At 35.5% G+C, this 24,462-nt stretch overlaps 1 long non-coding RNA gene across 1 annotated transcript in view; it reads right to left on the minus strand.

The window, feature by feature from the left end:
- The window catches only part of LOC107520883, a 353,828-nt gene that overhangs the window by 249,080 nt on the left and 80,286 nt on the right, over positions 1-24,462 (minus strand). Inside the window, exon 2 of the long non-coding RNA XR_001599455.2 lies at positions 10,717-10,749. This is a non-coding gene — a long non-coding RNA (uncharacterized LOC107520883). The remainder of the gene's footprint in view (positions 1-10,716; positions 10,750-24,462) is intronic.

The raw sequence follows: 24,462 nt of genomic DNA on the forward strand, positions 1-24,462 counted from the left end.
TTAATCCTTTTAGAATAGAAGGCTTTGGCTGCAGTTTAAGGAGCCTTTTCACCTCAAGGTCACAGCTTGAATCTTGTCTGGATTTATGTATAGTGTTCACATTCAATTATTTTTGAGATCTTTCTGCCGTATTGCCCCTCGCATTGCATATATTGTTTATGCACATTGGGCCTTTTACACATTTGTCCTACTCATGCCTGTCTGCATTTCTGGTTAATAATTCCTAATCTTTTAAATTGGCTGATTGGGTTATGATGGATGGGTTTATCCTCCTTCTTTTCTCTACCTAGATATAATTAAGTTGGAATTAGACTTCCTGGCCCTTGATAATCAATAGAAACAAAACAAAAGAAAACAAAATAAAACTGCTTCTAGAATAGGTTAGTGTTTGGTGGACCTAGGCACTTCAAAATACTAGTTCCATCTTTAAGTTATTTTCAGCCAGTGTAGAAGGAGAATCGAGTGGTTTTCTTTTTTTATCTTTTTAGTGAATATTTGAAACATAGATATATGAAGAATATTACTTTGCATATACATGTATGTACATATATATGCTGTATATATACATATGTGTGTATATACATATATAAATAAACAGATGACTGTCCTATACTTATTTTAAGTATAACAGTATTTTTATTAACAAATATTAATTATGAACTTATTACATAAAAGGCACTGTTGAGAACTATAGGTGATAAAGAATTCTAGATTTTTGCTTCATTAACTTATTTGATAGGAAGAAACATATTTGTGAAAAACAAAAATTAAAGTGCAGCGTAACATGATGAAAAACAAGTAATATATAATAAATTCTTCAGAAATTTATAGAGACAGAGGAATATTACTATCTGGGTTGATTAAGGAAGACTTCACTCAGGAGATAGGACATGAAGAATATACAGCACAAGAATAAGGTACGCAGAGACACTAAATTGTAAGGTATTCTAGAAAGTCGGAGGTTGAAATATGTGTGGGGTGCGGTGTGGAGAAGGTGAATTGATTGGCATGGAGCACAATACCTTGAGAGGTTTGGAGACATATTGAAGCTTTACTCTTTTTTCCTTTCATATATCCTTCCCCTGCTTGTCTTCATCCCCTTGCTCCCCCAACTAATAAAAGGCAGCAGACCTAGGGCTGCTACCTAGTCCTGCAGAATCCACAATCTCTTAGCCCTGAAATGCCGGGCTGACCTTCAAAGGCTGCACGATGAGGGCCCCGGCTGAGATTTCAGCAGAAGAGAACGCAGCTTCAAGTCTAAGAGTGCTCAGCTGTGGTTTGGGGCTTTAACATTTTCTTTCCTTTTCTTTTAGAGCCATCAATCGCTTTCTACAGACATTGAATTCACTTACAAAGTTAAAACAGGGAAATAAAGTGAGATGCAATGATCAGGAAATTCCATTTTTTTCCCTCCCTTTTATCATTTTGTTGAATGTGTGCAGAAGTATATGAGGTTATTCATTTGTACCCAAACAGGAATATAAGATTTGCCATATTGGATCAGCCCATTGGCCCATCAGTATAGTATTCTCACTGCCTCTGGCACCAGATGATACATGAAGCACTGGAGGAGAGCGAACTCCCCCCCACATATACACACAAGGCAGAGAGTCAATTGTGCAGTGCAATAGATGGGGTGAAAGTTTTAGCTGCTCAGAATGGGACTGTATGAATGGAATATATATTTAAAGATATCTAAATAGGGTAGAAACCGCATCTATTGAGGAGCAATTTAGGCAGTTTTCACCTTTAGAAATTGTGTCCAATTTCTTCCTGTTTATATTCAATTATAAGAACTATTATTTATCTCACCATAATAAATTAAAATAGTGGAATCAAACAGAACCATTCCCAAAAGACGAGGCCGACACTCTATGATAACTGGCACATTGCTACTTTCTCTCTGGGTGAAAGCATAAATGCAGTCAAAAGTAGAATTTAATGTATAGCCTCAGGATCTGAACCCCTTCCATCAGTGATTATTAAAATGGGCTCAGAGTCTGCTTGATTACTTAGTGTATTCACTCATTCACTCCACAGGAAAAAGACTAGATTATATTGTGGGGAAATTTCTATGCAACGTTAAAAGTTCTGCAAGAAAAGACCCCTAGGCTCAGTAGAGTTGAGGAGCTAAAGTGTCATCAGTCACAATGCAGGTGAGAGTATGTTGTGTCACAGGTGTGACCAGCCAAAATAATGCAATATTCAGAAAAGGGAGGGACCAATTCTAGATGAGATGAGATGGAAAAACACTATCTGATCGTTTCTTCATGGAGAATCTGAACAACTTATAAAACAATTAATCTGATATTCCTCAGAAGCCAGTATTTGTGGAATTAAAAAATATTCTTAGATTAAGCAATAAATTACAGGTTCAGAATTGTACTCAGCTATAGGTAAGATACAGCTTCCTGATCTGAATAGTAATTTTGAAAAATTATTTCTAATTTCATTAGGGATTTTCAACCTGAAACCCCAGACCAGACCTGTTGATAATATTATAATAATGATGGTGGGGCCAGCTACACATGTTTTAGGGTTCAGTATAAAATGAAACTGCAGGGCCCCCAGTTCAAAAAGTAGAGAAAAAGTGCCCATTAAACATACTAAAATATGAAGATATTTCTGTGATTCCATTATCTCTCATTCAACCTGTCATGGTGTGATTTTTTGTTTTGTTTGTTGTTTTCATTGTTTGCTATTTAATATTTATTAGCATTTAAATTATTAGCATGACATTTATTATTCATCTTTATATTGTACAATGCCAGTTTGAAAAACATATATGTAGGCACTTAACTTATATGTGAAATCACCAAAACTGCACAATTCACATTCTGAGCTCATATATCCATATATATTTGGTTCTCACCTGAATAGTGGACATATCACACAAAACTTACCTGTTTGCATTTCACTTTTGATATGTATACACTCTTCCTATATCTCTAACTTCTGCTTAATGATAAGTAAGAAAAAATTGGAAAAAAAGAACTATGGTTTGCTCTATCTTTCCTTTTCTAAGGCATTATTTTTGGTGTAAGTAGTTAGTTAATATACAAGGAAGAAACTGACTAAGAAAAGATATAATGGGGAATCCTAGATTTGTCATCATTCTTAGATTGCAATTTTCTTTGTTCTGCATTCAAAGCAAGTTCCGGTTCGAATAGAAAATATTTCCTCTTGTGGAAAGTGTGCCCTCACTTAGTAACACACATACCTTGTACTTTTGAGTCTTACTGAACTCTAATTTACTTTGGGTCTGTCAGAATTCTGTGCCCTTGGTGCTTGTGAATTTTAAATGCAAATGACTGGCAAGGGATGTTGGCAATAATACATATTTCAAGTATCTCTTCTGCTCATATGCATGTCCTATTGCCCCACTGAACTTCACTTGTAAAACACAAGTTCAAAGATAAAATTATTAAGAATTCAAAATGGTGACTATAGAGCATAAAACCAAAATTGGAGCCCTCTTAAGACAGATCTGTGTAACTGCACAGGTCCAAGCCCATGAAACTAGTCTTAATAATGATACCAATAATATGTTTAACCGTTATTGTATGAGGCTATGTGATAAAGCTGCTTTCTATATATTACATCTTTAATTTTCACAACAGCTCTATTTTTTATATGAAGAAATTGAGGTTTTGAGTTATTAAGCAATGAGCTTCTAGGTCTTTAATACTCAAAGTATGGTTCTCTTGATGTACCAGTATCATCATCACTGGAAGTTTGTTGGAAATGCAGAATCCTGGGTCTCACGCAGATCGACTGGGCAACAATCTGTATTTTAATGAGATTCTCCACGTGGTATAAGTGCATATTAATGTTAGAGAAGCACTGTCTGGGTCACTCTGATGACAAGTGAAAGGGGCCACAATTTATATCAAGTTCTATTTGGCTTCAGAACTCAAACATGAAGCTATTACCCTACTGCCTTATGTGATCCAAATTTCTGATAATGAGCCCCCATATTAAAAGAAAAAACTAAACTCTGAGTTCACTGCAGTCTGCACAACCGACAATAACCACTAGTCTAGAAAATCCTGCCATGCCTTCCAGTTTTACAAACTATGGTGACATTTATAAGCCAAATTTTTATGGAACACAAAAATAAATTTGAAGAATGCATAGGAAGAGATATATTCCTAAGGTTACTGTAAAAGGGTTTAAGAGAAGATAGTTTTCTAGTGGGATGATTTAGCTTGTTCAAAAGTTGAGAAAGATATTTGCAAAGGATGTTTTCAAAATGTGAAGTGCTATACTAGATGAGCATGAACTGTTAGTTTCCTATCTTCATAGAGTGCTAAGAACATCTGAGATGAATAGACAGCCCTCTTCTCCTTAGATAAAATTAATCCATATGTAGAGAAGGGAATTTTGTTGGGGGAAGTTATTTTACCTCTATTTCTCTGTATAAGCTATGGGAATGATCTTATTTCCTGTTTGTTTGTTTGTTTGTTTGTTCGTTTGGATGTGTGTGTGTATCTGCATATGTATGTGTAATATCTATGTCTTTATAGTTTACCACCCAGTAAAATTTTTTTCAACATTTTCAGTTGATAGGACTTATAGTTAACTCCTAGTTTTTTACTATGAACTCTACTAAGTAGATCTAGAGAAGATATATTAAGTTCTCTAAAATCCATTTTAGAAGTTGTTCTAATTACACGAATTCCAAATCTACAGCTGTAAAAAAAAAAAAAAAAAAAAAGAGTGCATTTTCTTATTAGAACCCAGGTACTGGGTATACGATTCTGAATTACTGTGCTGATTTTCAAGGAAGGGTCTGGAGAATGATAAAGTAGCCATCAATGATGCAACTTGCTGCACCTTGAAAGTACATGTAGACCTAATAATTCTGTAGAATAGTAAAATAGAGACTAAGTGAAAAGAGGAATAAAATATTCAAGGACACCATCTTATTTTAGCTTGCCTTTCTGGTAAGTAGAAGGATTCTTATTTATCATCTATTGTGGGTGAAATAGTGTATCAGAAAAATCACATTCACCTGAAACCTCAAAATGAGACTGTATTTAGATATAGACATTTTGTGTATGTAATTAATTAAGATGAGGTTATACTGGATTAGGAAGGGGCCTAAGTCCAATGGTTAATGGCCTCACTAATGTGACAGAGGCATACACAGAAGCAGAGATTGGAGTGATGCCTCTTCTAACCAAAAGATGCCAAGGATTGCCAGCAACCCCAAGAAATTAGGATATGGGTATGGACTATATTCTCCACCTGAGCTCCCAAGGAAAGACTAACTCTGCTGACATCTTAATTTTAAATGTCTAGCCTCCAGAAATGTGAGAAAATAAATTTCTGTTTAATTAAGCCACACAGTTTGTAGTGTTTCATCATGGCAGTTCTAGGAAATTAAACCACTCTCCCATAGTTGGTTACCATTGAGCATTGGTGATATTGTATGCTAAATATAATTGAATTTTTCTTTGCCTCCTGTCTAAGAAAAGTATATTTCATGAATTCAGTGGTTAATTTTATACTATTCAGTCTATTTCACATGGAAAAATATATCATGTATAGTATAATAAAAAAGACAAGTGAGCAAAACAAAACAAAACTTTAAATTATGGGCTGATTCATTAATTAAACCGTGGGCCCCAAAATTAAAAATGTGTATACAGATTTATTTTAAAAAATCAAAATAATTCTACTAGGACCATGACCTATTTTATAAAAATGGTATGTGAAAGTATCATTTAGTTACATGAATGGATGAATTTTGGAAGATTTTATGAAATGCACACTGGAGATCATGATTATACATAAAATCCTAAAATATTTGTAATTGCTTTGAGTTTATTATTGTTATTATATGTCTATTTTCCTATCATGATTAGCACTGAAATTTTCAAATGTTAAGTATCTCAACGCTGTTTTCAGGAAGAGTAACTCATATGAGCAGGAAGAGGGCAGGTACCTAAAAAAGTTGATATGCCCCCCTGAGTTATTCAAGAAGGAGCTGAAGAGGATATTTGTGCACTTGCAATGACTAAGTAGGGACAGACAAAGTATTTAGGGCTGGTGGCAGAGAAAGAAAGTGTGTATGTGTATGGTGTGCACGTGCACATGTGTGTGTTGTGGACCTGACAAAGGACCCAAGGTCTTAATTCTATCTCTTACATACAGCAAATGTCATGCTGTATGCCTGCGAAGGAATAATTTTTTTTTTTTATCTCCCTTGCTTTCTTCTTCTGTTCTCTCTTCACTTTCTTTCCTATTCACTATCCTATTTTTTAAATATATATATTTTTTCTATTTCTCTCTCCTGTCTAGCTCTGTCTTTACCATTCCTGGCAACTTCATAAATTTTATCTTTGGCAAAACAACAACAAAAACAACAAACCAGAGTTCCCAGGACAGAGACTAAGTTCATTGCTAAATTTTGAAGGAAAGATCTAGAGTTTATTTGTTCATTTGTATATCCTGAAAAAGTTCATCTCAATGTAGTGTCTGTGTGTTTGTGTTCAGAGATAGAGAAATGGCTAGATAGATAAGAGAGATAGAGGATGGATGAATGGATGAATGGATGAATGGATGGATGGATGGATGGATGGATGGATGGATGGATGGATGGATGGATAGGTAGGTAGGTAGGTTGACAGACAGACAAACAGACATACAGATAGACAGATAGATAGACAGAGGTAGCCGAGGAGCCAGGAAAATTGAAGTCAAATGTATTGAATGAGCCATATATGTTTAGAGCTCTATTATAGACCTAAACTGCCCAGAAATCATCTACTGAATATCTTTGTAAAAGTATAGTAATGTTCTCTCCTTCAAACTGACCTACTGCAACATTTTTATTTTCTTATGAAGAAAGAAAAATTTAATCATAGTGTCTTTTTTTTTTTTGCATATATAATTGTAAATATATAACGAATGTCTAACTGTTCTAGAAATTCATGGAACCACACCAAACAACAGAAAATCCACCAGTGAAAACAATGTTCTTCTCTCCTCTTGTTAAATGGAGGCCTGAAGTCACCTTCCCAGCTGTAATTCTCTCCGACACCAGGGATTTTAAGAATGTGAAGAAAATGCTTGAGTAGATTATAAATATAGTGTGAGACACAGTGAATTATATTTTTTTAATAATTGGTTTTACATTATAGGACTGAGGGAGAAAATAGCATGAAAGCAGAAAGAATGTGAATGCAGGGAATCAAGGATTTCTCATATCTTTTTAGGAGTGGGAGTGTGAACAGGGAGGAAACTAAAGAAATACAGAGAAAAAAAGTAGAGGCAGAGAGAGGGAGAGAGAAAGAAAAAGAAGGGAAAGAAGAAACGAAGGAAGGAAGAGAAGGAGGGAAGCGGGAAAGAGAGTAAAGGAGAGGAAATAAAAAGGAAAGGGGAACTAAAAAAGAGACCAAGTTAATTTGGGGGTGGTTACTCATGCCGTGACAAACATATGAGTAAAATGGGCTAAAGAACAAAGAAATGCAGTTGGACCTGTAGTGATAAGGGTGTGTCTGTCACTGAGGGCAATTACAGTTTTCAAGGAGTAATAGCAAATGTAACTTCTCCTTGAAAATAAAGAGGAGAAAATTATATGTGTTTATTGCATATTCACTATCTTTATATCTGCTTGTTTTATGTAGAATGACTCTAGTGCAAACTCTTAGGTACTGTAGACTCAGAGAAATCTAGGCTCTGCCCTTAATTAGCTTTATTATATCGTTGCCCAAACTTCTGTGAAGCAGTTTTGCCTCCTTGCCTACTTCACATGAATTTGGTGGATTATCTAATGAGATACTATATTAGAAAGCATTTTTTTTTTAAATGTAAAAGACAATTCCTCTTGGGATTTCAACACATCTTGAGAGACAGCTGCTTGGGAGGATATTCCTTTTTTAACAAAAGAGAAAAGACATTACTTTTTTATGGAGGCATTGTCAAGTGAAGTGTTAAAGGAGGAACATAAAAAATTTAAGGCCTGAAAACACACTACAAAGGAGAAGAGGAGTGTTTTTGTGAGTGAAGTTTGGAAATTGTTTATCTAGATTGTTTCCATAGTTAAACCAATTGAACAAGGACTTTGTTGATTGCACTTTACCTTGAAACTACCAGGAATTGGAGTGCAGAATAAACAGAGATGGATATAGTCTAAATGTGTCTTATAGGGACAAATATTCACTTCATTGACCCTTAAGGTTAAAAGGAATGGGGAGAGAGGAAGCAAAAGAAAGAATAACTGTCAAGAAGGAGAGGATAAAGGCAAATAAAGATGTTCAGGTAGAAGGAAAAGGAGGAGCACAAGAAGAAGAAATGGATAGAGAGGCCAAGACTGGGAGGAAAGATATGGTTATGCCAGAAAGAATATGGAATAAAGAAGACGTGAAAGAAAAATGAAGGATTGATTCAGCACTCTTATGTATACATGTTCTCAGAACAGGTAAGCATCTAACTTGACTTATCTTTGATTTTGCTTCTAGCCGAGACTACTGTTCACAGTCTCTCTTCCATTTCCAATAGTCCACAATATCATTGAAAAGTCATTACAGACATACCTTGTAGAGATTGTGGGTTTGATTCCAGACCACTGCAATAAAGTGAATACCACAATAAAGTGGGTCACACAAATTTTTTGGTTTCCTAATGCATATTAAAAAAATGCCTTCACTGCTTATACACACACCTACCCATACATTTTAATAGTTCAAAGCCACACACCTTGGGTCACCTCCCCATATATATATTTTTAGATTATTTGTGACTACATTCACTACAGTTTATCCCCATTGCCTTTCCATTTCTCTGTCTTTGTTAAAACTGTTTTATAAAGGTTCAAGAATAGGGAAAATGCAGAACTAGTGTTTAATATGCTCAAAGAGAGCAAAACTTTCTAACCACTTCTTATAATGCTAAGTATTCTATGGAGAGAGAGCTTTTACTCCCAAGACAATGCACAGAGTGTTCTGGAAGTGCTGGTGTTACAAGGTAACACAATGCCATGTATCTGGGCTTCAAAAACTCCTTCCCACCTTTACTGGAACACTTGAAACCTTTCCCAATCTGTGTTTCAATTCCAAGTCTTGACATTATCTAGACTGACTTGAGTATGAACAATCAACCAGCGGCATCCAAGCTTTATCTATTCTCAGTCTCCTCAGGAGTTTGACCTGGCCCTCATGTAAATTCCCCAAATGTATGTGTACCTGGAGTATTGTCCTAACCTGGAATGTTCCATATTAGAAAATAAAAATACTAACATCTCCTCCTCTGACCTAGTGTTTAGAGCAAGACTATAATTCTGAGACTGCTTCCCGAAAAGTCCAAAGGAGAGGAGTTTCTGTTTGATACTCTAAAAACGGTACACATACCACAGAAAGTCATTATTTCCATAAGAATAAAAGGGCATTTCTTGCAGATTCTGCCGATTGTCTTCTGATAAGGGAAGTAGCGATGGCCTGTTATTACAGATAGGTGGTTGACAACAACCAAGACTTCCTCTGCCCATTCCAGAGACTTTAGTAGCATGGACATAAATGTTACCAGTCTCAGAGACAGCAGCATTCAGAAAATGGCAAAAGATGCAGATCGTGGTGGAGAAGGTCACTGGACAACAGTTTTTCTAGTCAATGAAATCAATAGAGATTACAAGATGGAAGGAATTTTGAGTCAGGTACCCATCATGGTTCTGGTTGGCCACCAAAGTGACTTTTCTCTGATGGTAATGTAGAAGAATATTTGTCAAGTGGTATTTCTTTGAGGCCCAAAGTTCCATAAAAGGGGATCAAAATCATTTGTGTCATTGTTTCCTGGGTATCAGTTCTTCTATAGCATGACATGGGGTCTATACTCCACTTCTGTTTTATCTGACTTTGGAACTGATCCACTTTTTAGGCTGAGGAAACAGAAAAAGCCTAAAGTCAGCTTATGAGCTCGGCAGCTCAAAACCAAGTACATCTTATTCACGATCCCCTTACTAAATTTTTGCAATGTAATTACAACTAAACCATTACATTAAACCTTAGTTCTACTAGCACAAACCTTTGTTTATCTCATTAGAAAGACACTGTGTTTGTGAATCCCAGTCTTCCTAATTGGGTACAGGTTATTTGCAACTGTGTATTCCTATTTGTAAATGTTACTTTGCTTAGATATCCTTCTATTGTCCACTGCATGCACGCATTCATTTATTCATTTAAAAATGTCTATGAAATTTCTACTATTTGTCAGCCACTGTGTTGAGGTTAGAAAGATAAGAACGGAACAGAAGTTGGCCAGATGCCACAGAACTTCCGTCTTCTCTACTGAACTTTCCAACCCCAGACTGTTTTTGGTAGGTCAGCTGAGATGCCTCTGATGACAACCTTCCCAGGATTCACTGACCAAACTTCCCACAACAGTGCCCTCAACGTAGGAGATCATAGAATGAATTTAGCAGCACAAATAGCATGGATGATCTCACTGTATCCTCACAGATTTTGTCAGCCAGTGGAATTATTTTCTCCAGTGCCTATTGCCCATACACACTTGTTTTGTTTTTGCTTTCCAATCCAACAAAGCCACAGTCAAATCTCTGCCTAGTAAAAAGAGACTATTTGTGAGGAAGCTGATGCTAAAGGGTTTCCCATCATTTTCCTTAAAGATCTTAGCATTTTACAGAGGGGACAAAAACAAACAAACAAACAAACAAAGTTACTGGGCAGTAAAACTTTCTACACATTGAATACTCACATTGTTCATGGATCAGCAAACACCCCAGTTTGGCTGTAATTGAAAAAAAAAAACGTTTGGCACATTTCTGTTAAAAACCTTTCCCTTCATGAATGTTTAAACAAATTAACTCAAACAAGAGGCAGTGATATGCATATCAAAAACGATTCTTAAACTTGAAGTCAACTAAAGCAAAGGGAAATCAGTGTGCTGGCAGGTATTCTTTCTGAATTTCACTAACAGTTTCCTTAGCAGCCATCCCTCCTCTTTCAAGCAAGTAGATTTGCTTTTATCTTGGAGGCTCTTATAGCTCCGGTCATTGCTTTAAAATTCTTGGTTTACTAAACACCAAGGACAATTTGCCTGACCGTAGTCAATTTAACCTGGGACATTCTGTCTCACTAATTAGTCTAAGGCTCTCTCGCTGGTCATTAATGGTGTTCCACAGATGCCTATTAGAGGACGCATTTGAAGTGTTTATCCAGTGAGATCAGTTCCACTGGCATAAGAACTATAGTGTCACTCGTCCTAGTACGTGGCCACAGAGATTCTGGTATCAGCTCTGTATCTAGCTAAGTCTGTGGCTTTGAGCAAATTGCCTTAGTTTTCTCATCTGTAAAATGGAGTCAGATAGCATCTAAATTCAGTGATTCTGAGAAGCATTCTGAGAGGATTCTGAGAAGGTCTGTTTTTATCTCCATTATCTAATTTGGCACATGCAGACATGGTCTAAAGGACTCAGGTGTCACACATCAAAATAAGATACATGTGTACAGTATGGAATTTTCTCAGACACTTTACTAATTGAAGAAATTCTATATTCTTAGTTTCAGTGAGTGTACATCCTCTGGAATCACAGTTAGAGCCTTTCCATTTGTATTTCCCTTAAAATCCAGAAAACATTTGTATAGAACTTTATCCCCCACCCCCTGAGATTTGGATGCTATAGAAAGCTCTGCCACACTGCAGACCGGGTCTTCTCATTGCTTTAGGACCTCTGTATTAGAGGGGTCTCCTTCCAGGAAATGCATGCTGAGGCTGCTGCCATGATGGGGCTCACTAAATTCAGTTTAGATGAAGAAAAAGAAAAGGAATAAAAAAAGGAAGCAACAAAGGAAAGAAAGATAAAAAGGAAGGAAGGAGAGAGGAAGAGAGAAAGCAGGAAGGAAGAAAGAGGAAGGAAAAAAGATTGAAGGAAGGAAGAATTGAAGAAAAGAATGATAGAAAGGTGGAAAAAAAAGAAAGGGAAAAAAAATCCTCACTTCTGGGACTTTGAGGAAGGTGTTTAGGTTAACAGTTTATACAATCACAATTATGTCTCTCCACTCTATAAATAGAATAAAAGAAATGACTTTTGAAACCCTTTAACTTTCTTTCTTTATTTCTCCCCCTTGCCCTGATTTCCTGTGAGTTATGGTTTGATCTTATTAAAATTATTTTCTCTAACACCTCTTAACTACCTTCTTACTAAGTAGGGGAGAGATTTCTGACTCATTGTGATTCACCAAATGGTTCTTAGAGATGGCTAAGTCTATCCCTACAATGGGCAGATGAGAAAAAGGAAATAGGTGGTATCTGGCACCGTCATATCCTCTCTCCCCTCTACACACGTAGCACTACCCCTACCCCACACCATTGACTCACCTCTCCATCTTCAAATGTTTGCTGTTTCCCATAAAATGTTAAGGACAAGTCAAGGCATAGGGCATGTTCGGAAAGAAAGAATGCTGTTCAGGTGAAAGCAGGTAATCAATCCTATGTTAGCATTGAATTAGAGGAGAAAAATGAGAGTCATGTTAAAAAGTTGGAGCAGAGTAAAAAGAGTGGAGTCTGGGAATGAAATAAACACTTTAAATGTACAGGAAATGAGCTATAGGGCTTTTCCCTTAAATGTACAACAAATTCAACTTTAAGATTAGCTGACGGTTGTCCTGTCCCTGGTAAATTTCATTTCTTCTTTGAAATCTCTCTCTCTCTCTCTCTCTCTCTCTCTCTCTCTCTCTCTCTCCATCTTCCTTATATTGTACAAAGTACACAATTTTAGAGAGAACAATGACTCTAACTATGCTGATTTTATTAAAGTCATGACAACGGACAAATTTTCATGCTGTTAACTTAAAAAAGTTACAAAAATTGCTTTTTTTCTCATTTCTGTTTGATTAACCCTTCCCTCCCAGAAATAAGTATCATAAATAAATACAAATTTAATCTCCAGAATCAACCACCGAGGTGAAATATATAGTTTAGGTGAATGGAAGAAAAGATAGACATAAAAAAAGACCTCTCTACCGATCAGACCTTTCATTTCCAAGCAGAAATAATTACTGTGATGGTCAATGGGGAGATCTGAGCAATTTACAGAGGTATAACAGCGGTTCCTATCAACATGGTTTTATATTCAGGGCAAGGCATAGAACTCTAGGTCCTGAAGCATTGCCTATAATCTTTATTTCATTTTTAGATGTTATGCTGTAATAAAATGTAAAAAGGGAATACATAAAAAGTTATAGAGGTGGGAAAAAACATGGTTTGAAGTTGTATGGCATTTCTTGACAGGGCATGTTCCTAAGGATATGCAGAGAATAACAAATGCCATTTGAAATAAGTACACTAGAGATCTGAAACTAGATTGAAAACCCAAGTCAATTTTCCTGAGTGTCATTTGATTAGCTTTCTTATATAGAACGGAGGTTTAAACAATGCTGGGATTCTGAGCGCAGAGGCGCTTGGGAGCACAGTGAGAAACGGGTGCCTCCCACCAATTTCATTCCGATGGCTTTACAACATTATCTTTTCACATTCTTCCTGTGTTTTTGCAATAATCCATAAATGAAGCAATGTCAGAAAAAATGTGATTGATTGTGGTGAAGCACGCATGCACACTCACGTGCAGTAAGTTATTTTTCTATTCCCTTTTCAATTTGTCCCAGAGTTGCTCCGGGCAAATACCTGTAGCCTATTGCGAGTTTTGGGTAGGAAGATAGAAACAAAGTTTTTTAGCTTGAGGGGGAATCTGCACAGGTAACAAACAACTCAATTGGGCCTAGTGGCTATTTTCATCTAGAGAGGAATTTCTCCTGTTTGGCCATGATGTTTTTATTCTGTTTTCTTCAGACAGATTAGAAAGGAGGCTTAGGTAGTATGAAAGAATTAAATTTAGGATAGAATTCCTGTATTATTCCCCAAACCTTTTGTTTCTTTTGTTTAATGTACACTGAACAGTACAGAAAATTTATGCATTATAATGACTATACTAGCCTCTAGTTCAGGTGTAAATTGTTGATTTTATCATTAATTTAGTAGGTTCTAACTTCTATAATATATACTCAGAAAGTGTTGTTTCCATTACTCTGGTTTCCTCTCCAAGAAAAATTTACCTCTACTTACATGTAACCTTTTGCCCCCTAAAGTTATACATGTGTCCTTGCCTCATAACAACTACATTCCTCTCCTGCCTTCAAAAGTTCTTGTGCCTTTTGCAATTTCATCAGCATTTGATTAATTTGTCCCTATGAACCCTGTTCTGGAGGGGCTGCTCCTGGTTTTCCAATCTTACAGCATGCACAACCCGATGGTGCGTGTCCCATCTCAATACTTGAGTCCTGCCAGTCTAGGAATGTGAGATGTAGACCAACTTTAACTGTTTTAATATCCAACAACCTATTTCCTATCACAGTCTTTTATAAAGTGTTTAAACTGCTGATGCTTTATGGAACAAGATACTTTCTGAAACATCTGGTTGTAATCCAATAAATGGCTGGATCTGTTTTTTCAGACTCAGAGGTGTTCATCTTTGTTCTAGTGTCATCGCCCTGTAAGAAGTGTCGAATAAGCCCTGAGGATGTCATACATGCATTTAGAACACCCAAGTTTTTCTTGGAATATGTCAGATCTTATGCCCTCCCTTCCCTTCCTCCCTCCTTTTGCTCTGGGTATGGCAGATGCTCTTGATCTCTGACCAGTAATAGTACTCTTGATCAAAAAGCTATCACCTCATTAACACTGAATAAATAAGCATTTCAAAGGGATGCAGGATGCTTACTTTAGCCCAATGTATGGAGAGGGAAACTAGTGATATAATATTAACTTAAATGGGTCTATGTGAAAATGACTGAGTTATGAACTCAAATGCAGCCTTTCTAGGAAGGGTGGATTTCTGAGCCTAAAGTGCCAAATTGATGTAAGTGAAAAATAGAGTATTTGGATTATCCTGGAAGAAAACATCTATAGCAAAATAATTTATTTGATACATTTAGCTACTGAGTAGAACCCAAAATAATTTTTCAATTTTTCATTTTATTTTTATTATGTACAAAACCAAAATGTAATGAGAGAGCATTTATCCAGCTATCGAATAAAGTCACCATGAATATTCTTCATAATAGCACAAGTGGCCTTATTCATGCAGACAATGCCATAATTCCCAATTAAACCCTAAAAACACCAAAATCAAGTGTCCATACTGCTTGCATAGAGATGCTTAATTCTATTAACATTTCTTTTAAATGCAGTGTCTGCACTTCTTTTCTTTCTTCTGATACCTTAATTTCATTTCATTGATGCAATTCCTAGATTAATCTATTACCTACATCGGATTATACTTTATGACTCTCTGGGGAAATAAAATAAAAACATTCATACACACAGTTCTTCAGCATCCATTGATAGCATTTCAGACAGGGAGACTTTTTTATTGAAAATCAGCCTTTGGCTGGTCTCCCTAATCTACCCTTCAGATGACACCTCTCAGTCTATTGTTCGATATAGATTGTAAGACTCAGGGGAAGGGAATGTTGCTGAGTTCAAGAGATTTCTGGAGTTTAGTTAAGCTATAGATAAACTCTTCATAGATTATCGTTAACTCAAAGACAATTTCTTTTGCTCGTGTTGTTTTGTTTATAACAAAATGATGCCACCTTCTTCATTCTCGCTCTAGCAAGCAAGAAGAATTGTTAAGGATTTCTTCACTAATTATTCTGTCTTTTGACAACAGTTCTGAATTGTTCTTCTGAAATGCTGATCCACTGGGCTGGCCCCTGAACTGTTGCCGGAGTGTGTGCAATAAAACCAGAATCAGGGATAGTGTTAGATGGCAGTTTGGATGGGGAAACGACACGTCTAATAATGAACAGGAATGGCTAGTAATTAGCTGAAATGACAATAATTAACAGAAATGACAAGTCTAATAAATTTTCACTTAAGTGTTGTCATATGGCACTTTGGGTTTTTAGCTTTCCATTTAAAATATTAATCCCAATGGAGTTTATTTTAGATGAAAAGTCATATCAAGACTGAAGATAGGAGTAATTCTATACACACACTCCATCAAATTCTGTTTTATCAATGTCACTTATGTTATGATCAGTAGTGAATGGATTAAGACCTCATATTGTTCCCCTAAAAATATATTCCTTTTGTGTATACCTAATTTATGCAGCTCAAAAATATTCAGCCACAGAGATCAGAGGAAAAGTGGTTGTTTTTAATTTTCTTTGATATCTTCAAAGATAAGAAGGTCTCACCCCTCCCATTTTTCCCCTTCTTCAGCAGCAGACAAAGAAGGTTAAATCTTATTAGCATGTCCTATATAGCTAGTCGTAACCTAAGTGACCTGTCATGGCACTAAATGCCTACTAGAACTTTCTCTGTACTTGCAAGATGGAAATTTTATGCATCAATGCTTTTATGCATGCATCTGATTTGGGAAGTTCACTGCTTTATGGATATGAACATTGTGATCATGTAAATTGATCTACATAATGGGATTTTGTGTGTGTGCGTGCATATATCTATATGGATATGGATGTATGCAAGTGTATTCTAAAAGGAAATATAATACATGAAATGTTAACTTTAATGATATGAAATGCATTAAATTCAAACTACCTTGCATGTGTATATAGATGCATTATGTCTCTATCATTGTGCTCTGCAGGGATTTAAGGCAGAAAAAAAAAATCATCATATACTCTGTTGTGCCGTGCTAAATGAGAGTGCAGCATAGCACTACTCTAGGCAATAAATAAGATTCAAGGAAACCAAGACTTATGAAGCTTTTAAGGACAGCCCTTAGCAAAACTGCAATAAAAATGAAATTTTATTCAGGGGTATACAGCCTCTCCTTTCAGGTACACTGGCTAAGCTCCTTTTGTCTGTAAACTATCATTTTGTGAAAACCAAGAGTTCTAAATTGCAGGGTTCTGATGACCAAAAAGTACTTTAAGTTCTTAGCTTTCTTATTCCCAAAATTCATTCACCATTGAGTCTCATTACTTCAAGGTCTAATAGATTTAGCCAGATAAACTAGCTGAGCCAAAGCATTAATTCCTTAAAGACTTCCTTTTCTCAGAAAATATAATGTCTTAACCCAGGTCAAAACTCAAATTATTTTTAATGAAGCTTATTTTGGTAACCCTAATCCTTGAAATTAATTTCGGACCTAGGACATTCTAAGAGAGTTGTAAAATATATATATTTATACACACACACACACACACACACACACACACACACATATATGTCAACTTCAGAACAGTATCTTGTGTGCTTCCAATGGCCTAAAGTAATCTGGTTGTTCATTTTGCAGAGCTGGATTCAAATTGTCCATCTTCCTATTTGTCAACATTGACACTTGGTAGATACTCAATTCATATTTAATAATTATGCTGATGTAGTAGATATTGATAATCTCCACATAGGGGCTCAATAGATTCATTTGAACAACATGCCAGCTTGCCATGTAAAGAAAAAATAATATAACATATAGGGTGAAATAAAAAATTAAAGCAGAAATGAGCAGGCTATTCCAGACCTTCTAATTATTCAGATAGCAGCAGAATTATACAACCAGTAATTCAGTGGATTCCATCTTAGAAATCCAGTTGTCATTTTATCAAGAATAATTTTACATAACCAGTCAATTTTTTCATTTGACAAATATTTATTTCATATTCATTAACTATAGAGAAGCCAAGGATAAAACAGAATGGTCTATGTGCTTAATTTTCTTCTCTACACTATATAAACCAACAGCAATAAAAAAAGAACAGAATCTAAATCCAATGGCACAGTTGTCTTTTGTTTGTGATATTGACCCAATAATTATATAGATCATATTTGAATTCAAACTGCATTTAGGGCAGTGCTGGTGTATTGGATTTGATAGTGTCAACCTCCTCTAAATTCATGTCCACCAAATCCTCAAAATGTGTTTGGCACACAAATCCAATGACTGATGCCCTTATAAAAAGCTCATGTAAAAGCACAAAGAAAAGAAGACCATGTGAAGATGCAAATAGAGATTGGAGTGATGCAGCTACAAGCTAAGGAACACCAAGAATTGTCAGAAGACAACCGAAGTTAGGAAGAGGCAAGGAAGGATTCTTCCATAGAAGTTTCGAAGAAGCATGGCCCTGCTGATACCTTAATTTTGGAATTCTAACCTCCAGACCTATGACGGGATAAATTTCTGTTGTCTAAAGCCACCCAATGAGTGGTAACTCTTTATGGCAGCCCTAGGAAATTAATGCTGTTGAAATGTTTGTTTTCGGTAAGTGAAGATTGCATCCTCTTGCCTACCAAATATCTGGCCCAGAGACTTGAAATAGGCAGGGTTTTAGCTTAAGTCAAATTTTTGATCAACTTAGTTAATGTATTTATCAAGAAATATATACATATGCAATAAATTAATTATAAATACAATTAATTTTTCTGTTTAGAGTCGTTTAGGTGTTGATCATGTCTATTAGTCAGCAGAGGCTAGCTTGTGTTGCAGTAAAAAAAAAATCTAAGTTTTGAAAAAAATGGCTATTTCTTGCTCACAATACATATTCATTCTGTGAGGACAGGATATTCTTCTCTGCCTTAGCCTCACTCTGGAACACTCTCCAAAAAGGAAAGAGGTCTGGAGAGTCTAGAATAGGCACTTAGATATCTTACTTCCACTGACAATCTGCTGGAAAGAACTGGACACATTATTCAATTAACAAGAGTCCAGGAAAAGCCATTTCACCATGAGCCAAAGGTAGAAAGCAGGAAGAACATGGTTAACAGAGCACGTGACCACAGCCTCATACTCAGTGTTCCATCATATTCTTGAAATTATCTCTTTTACTTTGTCATACCTCTACATTGTAGGACAACGTGGTACTCAAGTTGTTGACCAGTGCACAGATGGATGGTATTTGTCAAGCTGACTAATTAAGAAGCATATTTTAAATTTCTGGGTAAGATAGGTTTCTATTTTGCATTTGGTCTTGTGATCTAGCTGTCTTAAAGCTGAGTTATTTTGGGTAATACAGTGCCATTATGAGAAATATCAACAGGAATTCAGGATAGCATAAAGAAATGTGATGTACAATGTAATAAACCTGTTTTCCCCTCATTTTCTGCATTTATTATTTCACATTTAGAATTTTTGCAATTGCAGTTATTTAAAGATGAGAAAATGAGATGCATATATAAAACCAGAAACAATATTATTATGGAGACATGTGAGAACATTAAATAAAGTTCCTATAGTCAAGAAAAAAACAAAAAGTTGATTTGATGGCCTTCCTTAATTCATGACTGTCTATGAACCGAGTTTTTCTGAAGAAGATTCTGTACAGTGGGCTTTAAAAATTATTCCATCTCATTTTAACTACAACACAGCATGGAGAAATGTCTTTAAATGAGTGCTTCCAAATTGACTCAAGGATGGCCATTCAAGTAAAGACCCTAATAAGAAAGTTACAACAACATCACAAGTGGAGCGTATCAGAGACTGGGCAACTTGGCTGATAGAAACCTTACCAATCTTTGGGAACCTCCACTGCAAGTGTTCTTTTCCTAATTTATATCAGTTGTTTTTTTTTGTTTGTTTGTTTGTTTGTTTGTTTTTGCTACCCCAAGTCCCCTTCTATTATATGAGCTAACATCTTTCCCTAAATTCACGTTAAATGCTGGTTTTTACTTGGTCAGTGAATTCTTAGTTAAGATGATAGCTGTTAAGCAAGTAACACTTAGTTACAGGAATGTAAAGTACAGCATAGAGAATATAGTTGATAACATTGTTACTACTATGTATAGTGCCAGGTAGATACTAAAATAATGGGGGGGGGGTCATTTTATAAACTATATAGATGTCTAACCACTATACTACATACCTGTAACTAAATAAAGAAAAACTCAATGTCATCTGTAATTTAAAAATGAATGAATGAAAGAATGTAATACTTTTAAGTTTAAAATATGACCTTTCAGGAAAAAAAGTTAAATTGAAGCCTGAAGGCTTCTAAGGAATAAATATATAATATGAGAATGATAAATAGAGTCAGATTTTATGTGCATTTCCCTCTCACATTACATTGCATGGCTGTCATCTTTTGCACTTATAGGTACGATCTGGCCTTTCATTTTCCTTATGGAATATGCTTTGAGGACCTCACAGACTCATCACATAGTGAAATAAAGTTGAAAACACTTTTTATCTTGATTTTTGCTGTTTAGCAATGAATGGTCAGAACCATTGAGAGCCGAAAACATTTTCGACAGCACAAATTATATGTCGACTCTTTTGCTGTGATCCTAACTAAATAAAGAAAATATTATGAACATTTTCTTTTATTCTTTCCTTCCTTCCTTCCTTCCTTCTTTTCTTCCCTATTCCTTTTTTTTTTTTTTTTTTCCATTTTAATACTGTACCTGGACCTGGAATATTTATAGTTTTGTTAAGACCAAAAAAAAAAAAAAAAAAAAAAAAAAAACGAAAAACAAACCAGTCTATTAGAGCACATGAAGAGTACTTCTGTAAGGACAGGCACATTTCACTAATATCTGTGTATCTGAGATATTGCCATATCTCTCTGTTTGAGGAAAAACACAATATCATTTCAAATATAAAGAAGCATCGCTATTGTTGGTCACTATCAAAATAACACATACACTTATGGCAGTATCAAGGGAAAGTGGAATGGTGAGGCAGGGTTTAGAGGTCAGGTCTCTGGGAACCACTTTTTTCTGTGTCATTTACTGCTAAAATGACCTTTGTCAAATCATTACAGTTCCCTAGAGCTCACTTTCCACCTTTTTCAATGGCTAGATGTAATGAAATTGCTTTTAAAATAACTTAACTAAATATCACTTACAGGATATTTTATTCTCTTCACTCACTCCTGTATCAGGAAGTAGGGAATAGGGACAATATATTAGAGATATTTAGAATTATATTTAGGACATATATTAGGCCCAAATTTTTCACTTGTCTTCTTTATTCTGAATTCATCTGTTTGAATGCTTATATATATGAGCCTCTACACTCCTTTGTAATTTCTGACTCTACTTCAGGTGGGTGAAAAAATTCTATTGTTCCCGTTAGATTTTAAGGTCAATATGGTAAAAGCATATATTTCTAGGGTTATAAATTTCCATCAGCATCCTATCATTATACCACAGTAGTCTAATTCAAGAAGAAGGAAAAAAAGGAGGAGAGGTGATTGATAGGGGGAGATGGAAGGGAAGGAGGAGTAAAGGGATTGAAGAAGTAACAAAAGAAAAAGAAATGTGATGTCTCAAGAACACCTGAAGCCCAATATAAAAGCTCAATGATAAAAATAACATTTTAAAATGTTTAGAAGAAAATTCTACAAACTCTGAGTATCCCATTTAACTTAACCCAAATTCTACAAATTTTGCTTATCTGTTTTCTAGCTTAGTGGAAATTAAATTCAGAACTTTTTAAGAACATTTTCAGAAATATAACATGAGACATGACTAACCTCAATCCCGGAAAACAAAATGTGAATGTATGGTATGGGGGAGGGGGGTGACTAAATAATTTTAAAATATAGCCAGAGAAGACTGTGAATTTTAATAAATTACATTTTTGTTTTGTGAATTTATTAATAGAAATAGATTTTCCACTATATCTAAAGCATATACATATCATCATGAGAAAATACAAATAGTGATAAGACATGATCTATTTACTCAAAGGAATTCAACTGGGTGATAAACTTGGACATGCTATAAGTGTAACGGCTCATTTGGAGATATGCAGAGTGCATACACACATCAGGAGTACTGATGCAATCAGACTTGAGGTTCTTAATTCAAACACAGGTTTTATGCTCTGGGCTGCTTTTATAGTCAGGGCCAACTATAGATATTACTGGAGTGTGGCAATAGGAAAGTCAATGATATGTAGGGGATAGGATATGGGGGTATCAGAGTCTCATTGGTCTTAGCGACAAGGACTACTCAAACATGACATGTAGGCTCAATACAAGCAGAGCAAGGACAGAAAGCAATTACACTGTTAGTAGGAGTGCTGTGCAGGACTTCTCAGAGATTGCTGCTTACTATTCTGGACAAATAAATTATGGAGAGGTCATGGGATGCTAGTTTGATGTAGTTCCATAAGCGGAAGGATTCCAAGGGCTCATCTCTGGGCATCAGTGAGCAGAGGTGTTATTTGTTGAGTTCCTGGTTTCTGAACACAATGAATCCATGTGTGATGAGTGTGTGGAAGAGACGTATAGTATTGTAACAGTTAGCTATGTAAAAGCTTGGCGACCATTTAATCAGGTAAGGATTTTTAAAAGCAAAATCTCTATTATAATGTCATTTGACAATTATATTGAATATTTGAAAATAATAGTTAAATTTTAAATCCATGATCATGTGAAGGGGGCTTTTTCAAAATAGAAAAGGATAGATACATCTATAAAGAGGCTTCTTTTGGTTCCAATATCTACCTGGAACTCTTAGGGGGACAAAACTTATGGCATAAAAGAGTACCTAGGAGAAATAAATCAAGAAAACATGAACGTTGGGTCAATTTATCCTTAGCGTCTAGCCTTACCATGAAGAGTTCCAATAAAAAGTCATTGAATAGATAATTAGTAACTGGAAAGGAGGTGCCATAGCTGAATAAGGTCTACCAAAAAGTATAAATGCAGTATTTAGGGAGGGTACTTTAGTAGATAGAATTAGGAATTAGTTTATTAAAAGCAAGCAAAAAATAAAAAAATAAAATCTCTCAATAAAACTGTTCCTAATCTTCTTTGTCTAGAATTTATAATATTGTTACTAAAATAGATAATATAGCTCAGACCCTTTAGTGTCCATGTTTAGTGAGTGTCTCAAGATGTTAATAACTAATAACAATAAATAAAGGAGAAATCTGTGAGAAAAACATCTTCTAATTTGGGGTGAAGATAAAACCAGTGGTTGTTATGGTTGTGAGTCACTGCACACCATGAGATGTGGTTTCAACATAAAGATTTTTTGTTTTCTTGCTTTTTGCTTGTGTGTACACACACACACACACACACACACACACACACATATGCACAGTTATGGCATAAAATCTTAGGTGATTACACCCTTGTTTAGAATGTTCACTGCAGAGTTAGTCTGGAATCAGTCTTAGTGCCCATGATGTGTCCTAGACATCATGAAGCCAGTAAAATCCTACGTCTATCTAGTCAGACAAATCCTTCTTTCTTCTTTTGCTTTGCCAAAGAACTCTAAAAGGATCACACTATAAATAATGATGACAGAAGCAATATGAGATAGCTTAATTAGAAAAGATTTAACAAATCCTCTACTATTGTGCCTTCTTAGACTTTATGATATTTCACTTACGTTTGAGACATGTGTGACTGTTTCTTTCTGTTTGGTCAATTTTCCAAAGAAAAAGAGGCAAAGCGCTATTTTAGCATTCTTCTGTTTCTTTTTCTTTTTCTTTGGTTGTTTACTTCACAAGAGTCAGTGTGTGTGCAAGCCCAAATAGAGTAAAACCAGGCTGTCCAGAGGTGCAGAAGCTGAATGGCAGGCTGGCCTCCTTCACCAATTGAATCACTCACTCCAAGCACAAGTGATTCAATTTTGTGCCTCAGCAAAACTGCAGATTACTACATGCTATAGACCAGTGGGTTTCAACCTTGGCTGCAAATTAGAATTCCATTGGGAAGTACTTTTTAATACCAATGTTCAGGTCCCCACCTGAGATGTAAAACCAGATAATTTGTAGTTGCGTCTCTGATGTATGTATGTGTGTGTGTGTGTGTGTGTGTGTGTGTATGTGTGTGTGTGTACATCTGTATAGCATGTATGTATACATGTGCATGTGATGTGTGCACGTGAATGTGTATGTATGTGTATGTGACAGGGGTGCTTGGTATCCCAGATGATTCTAATATGCATGAAAGAATCAGGGTTGAGAATCAGAGTCATGGGATGCATTCATCTTCCTTCATAGGTCCTTACCTAATGTAAAATCTGAGTCTATCACATTATGAATAAGGAGTATACTGTAATTTAATAAGAAATAAAGAATGTGGAGATAATATTCTCCAAGAAAATAATGTTGTATAATAAATATTCTTTAATGAATAAATGACATCTTTACTTCTACACAGAGATAGACCAAGCAGAGACTTGAAGCAAGGTCAATTTTTCCCTAAAATGCTTACCTGGGTCCCTTCCAATACATGAAGAAATGAATAATAGCCATTCTCAAGTTATACACTAGATACATGCAATGAATAATTTTATCCTGAAAATTTTTCAAAGGTGGAATTACGAATTATGTACCTTAGCCTGAGAAATAAAAATGTATGTGTCAAAATCACATACATTTAAAACACAGTTTTTCTCAGAACCCTTGCACTTAACTACATATTTATCTTATATTTATACTTAAACATACAATGTACGATATGTGCAAAACTTCTGATTTTTTTTTTCTTTTGCTTACTCATTAAAGATTTATGAGAAATTCTT

Source organism: Rousettus aegyptiacus, unplaced genomic scaffold, assembly GCF_014176215.1.
Source record: "Rousettus aegyptiacus isolate mRouAeg1 unplaced genomic scaffold, mRouAeg1.p scaffold_m13_p_12, whole genome shotgun sequence".
NCBI classification, from domain to species: domain Eukaryota; kingdom Metazoa; phylum Chordata; class Mammalia; order Chiroptera; family Pteropodidae; genus Rousettus; species Rousettus aegyptiacus.